Below are 4,538 nucleotides of genomic sequence, written 5' to 3'. Positions count from 1 at the left end.
AGTTGATGGTAGATGATTTACCAAATGTTGAGCGTATGACACAGCTTCTGCCCAAAATTCTTGTCTAACCTAATATTAGAACATACATCGAACTTTCTCCACCAATGTCTTGTTCATATGTTTCGATACTCCATTCTGCTGTGGTGTTTTTCTGACTGTGAAGTGTCGAATTATGCCACACTCTTGGCATAACTTCTGAAATGGATAATTCTTGTATTCTCCACCATTAGTAGTCCGAAAATTTTGATCTTTTTTCCAATCTCGTCTTCAACTTGAGTTTTCCATTTAAGAAAAATCTCAAACACTTCACCTTTATTCTTCATAGTAAACACCCATACTCTTTTGGAAAAGTCATCAACAAAAGTAACAAAATAATGTTTACCTTCAAGAGAAGGAGTCTTGGCAGGTCCCCAAACATCTGAGTGCACATAATCCAAAATACCTTTGGTGTTATGGATAGTAGTGCCAAATTTTACTCGCCTTTGTTTTTCCAGAATACAATGTTCATAAAAATCTAATTTACAAACTTTTATACATTTCAACAATCTTTGCTTGACAAGAGTTTGCATAGATTTCTCACCAGCATGTCCCAATCGTATATGCCATAGCTTTGTTGCCTCTAAATTGTTACTGTTCCCGGAAGTTGATACAACTGCTATCCCATTAACTTTACTACCTTGATATTAATACAAATTATTACTTTTTCTGATAGTTTTCAACATCACTAGCGTTCCAGAGATTACCTTAAGAATTCTATTTTCCAATTTCACATTTAGGCCTTTTGACTTCAAGACCCCCAAAGAAATGAAATTCTTTTTCATATTCGGTATGTATCGAACATCTCTAATAATTCTGGTGGATTCGTCATCATTTCTCAGTTTTATTGAACCTATCCCTTTTATTTTACATGTACTAAAATCTCTCATGTAAACAACTCCACCATCTAGCTCCTTAAAGTTAAAGAAACACTTTCGAACTAGTATTATATGATAAGTGCAGGCTGAGTCCAATATCCACGCCTCAAAATGTGATGTTGTGTGTGACATCGATAAAGAGTATTCTGAATCTGCATCACCTTTATTTTCTGCAACATTTGCATCTTCAGAATCTTTCTCTTTCTTCTTCAACTTTGGACAGTTAATCTTCCAATGTCCTTTCTCACGACAGAAAGCACATTCATCTTTGGCAACTCTACTTTCGGATCTTCTTCCTTTCCTTTTAATTTTCTTTGTTTTGCTGACGGCCCCTAACCATCAATGCTTCATCTGCTGTACCTATTTTGTTTTTCCTTTTGTCATACTTTCTCAATTCATGATTATATAAAGAAGAACTTACAACATCAAAAGAAACATTTCCCTTCCCATTAAGTAACGTCGTTTCTATGTGTTCAAATTCATCAGGAAGGGACGATAGCAACATCAAAGCAAGATCTTCATCCTCAAACTTAACATCAATGTTTAACAGATCTGCTACAAATTCATTGAACTTAGTAATATGTTCATTCATAGTAGTACCTGATTGGTAATCAAACCGGAACAATCGGGTCTTCATAAGGAGCTTATTCTGACCACTCCTCTTCAGAAATTTGTCCTCCAATGCTTGCCACAATTTTTGTGCAGAAGTTTCGTTCTTTACGGCATACTTCTGCTCTTTGGACAGACATGATCGAATTGTTCCGCACGCCAACCGATTCATGATACTCCATTTTTTCTTCTATACCATCTGACTTTCCGACCTCAATAATAATATCTAAACCCTGCTGAAAAAGACAATCTAGAACTTAATCTTTCCACATGCTGAAATGCCCAATTCCATTAAAGATTTCCACCACAAACTTCAAATTTGACATCGGTGTCCTTGTCTAGGATGACGAAGGAGTTGACGCCCTTTTGAAGACTCAGTCGCCATGCCAAGGATGAACCTTTGGCTCTAATACCACTTGTTGGGTAAAACCCTAACAAAAACACAAAAGAAGAAAACAACCGAAAGAAACACTAACAGAATTTGATAACGAGTTCGACCAAAATATTGCATACGTCTCTGAACACTAAGACTATCAATTAATAAGAAGAAAAGATACAAATATTGGGTGCAATAAACCAAAGAGGGGAGAGTTTCTTTTACACACTAAGAAACTTTCTCAACTTCCATCATCTTCCGATGTGGAATTCTATTCTAATTGTGAATATAGTTTTTTTATATACTAAGAAACTTTTTTCACTCCCATCATTTTCCGATGTGGGATTCTAATTGTGTGCCAAAAACAACACTAACCCTTACTCATTGCATTTCACCCAAAAGTTGATGGAATTTGAATATTAGATCTTTACCATTCTCATTCTGTTACTATGTCAATAACACATTTCAAAAGTTTTTTTACTTGATATTGATAGCTAATAATTATATATAAATTGTTTGTTGATTTATAGAGCATGAATTAAATCAATGGAAGGAAATGCTCACATTGTTAAGAGCTTTGTTCAATCTTTCTACTATGTACTTAATTTCTTGACAATTATTTCAATACAAAATTAGAACTTTAATTTGTACATTGATGTATATATATCATCATCAACCATACTTTTTTTTATAATGACGGGCTTCTCTTTTAAAGTGCGACTAATCCTCGTGGGTTAAGTAGATAGCCCGCAAACACTCTTAATCATTTAACCAAGCGCATAACTTGTCGCCTTATGGACTCAAACCCAGTACCTCTGGATAGTTAAAGATATTCACCTCTTGTTATCGCTAAGTTAGAAGGTAATATTGCGCAGAACAAATTTAGAAAAAACGGCTAGATGGGTTTTATTCATTATTTGGAAGTATTTATAAAGTTGAAGACATGCAATAAAATAAGAGAAAGTTGCCAAAACTATAGACCTAAAATACATTGAATGAATCATAGAATGGAGATGAGGGGACCAACCAAAGATGACCACGAAGAAGAAACTTAGCCAAACTAGGCTAGGTGGCTCCACCCCCATGTGATAGTCCACCAGTGAGATATTATATTGTCTGCCTTTTTTTCCCTTTTTTTTAAACAAAAACTTTATTGGACTCTAATTAAGTATTTAAATTGGAATATATGTAATAAATTCAATAGAAAATTATTTAAAATAGACCCCACCTACCCAATATACATAATAATAATTGGATCCCATTCGTGAACCCTTGTTAACCTGTCATGACCAAGTTTGGTGAGTAGACAGCAGAGGCACAGCTGCATGTTATAAGTCACTTCTAATAAGCCCATGATGAGCTTTCACATGTTAGTTCAAATGTCAAATACAATTTGGGGCTACATCTAATTTAATTAAATGGTTGAGTCCCACTAAAACAATTATCAATATAATACTCTCTTTTTTACTAAAAATATCATTATAATACACTAGTTTCAAAAGTAAATAACTTTATAATTGGGACAAGCAAAGTAATTCAAAGTACTAACTTTTATAAAAATAGGATTAGTTTAGAAAGTTCATAAAATTTAGAGTGATATTGTTTAAAGAGTAATATTGTTATAAAGTACACATATATAGACTATATAGTTATTTAGATTGATATTGTTTTGTCAATATAAAATTTTACATTTAACATTAGGTAGAACAACAAACAATGACAATTGCTAAGGTTTTGCAAAACAAAACACATCATAAAAATACTTTTATCTTTTGTGTTGATCTTAGTTTTTTTTTTCCTTTAAAAATAACATCTTTAGCCACAAGTTTTTTTTTCTTTTAATTATAATATTACTCAATTTTTTCGATTTAAATATCAAAATATATATTTTTGAAACTTTATTTTAATTTAAGAAACTATGACTATGTTATCAAACTCTTATCATTAATAGATTATTTTTTATAATTATATTTTTTAAGGTAGAAAGGTACCAACATTGACACCTTAACATACTCTTACATGTTTTAACTTTTAAGTAAGAATCTTATATTAAAATCAAACTAAAAAAAAAAGTCTAACAAAATTTTATATTTAAAAAGGAAGCTTATTCGGTTGGATTTATTAAAAATTCAAACCATAATTTGTTCACCCTCTCATCAATCACATCAATTAATTCAATAAGTGAAGAAAAATTGGGGTTACTTCGATCCTACTAGTGCATACAATGCATGTATTTCAGTCAAAATGAAACATCATTCACCTCATTTGTTTATTTTTTTTAAAGGTGACGCTACCTTAGTGGATATAAGCAATGCCTTGTGCATATCACCAGAAATTGAGAAAGTAAATGAAAAAAAATGATAACATAACGTCTCATTAACGAAAAAGAAAAAGTGTGAAGATAAATTTTATTTTTATTTTTTCCACAATCATTCACTCCTTCATTTTTTTTTTCTTTCAAATTTTCTCTCTTTATCATTTTTTTTAATCATTATATATATTAGTATTTTTTTTATAAAAAAAATTACAAACTCCGCAAAATGAACCCTCATCTACCATTCTTAAATAAATAAATAAATAAATTATTGTTTAAATAACCTACAACAACCGCAGTTTTACCTAAAACCATAAAACAATAA

This window comes from Impatiens glandulifera, chromosome 1, assembly GCF_907164915.1.
Source record: "Impatiens glandulifera chromosome 1, dImpGla2.1, whole genome shotgun sequence".
Lineage (NCBI taxonomy): Eukaryota > Viridiplantae > Streptophyta > Magnoliopsida > Ericales > Balsaminaceae > Impatiens > Impatiens glandulifera.
This window is presented reverse-complemented; position numbering follows the sequence as displayed.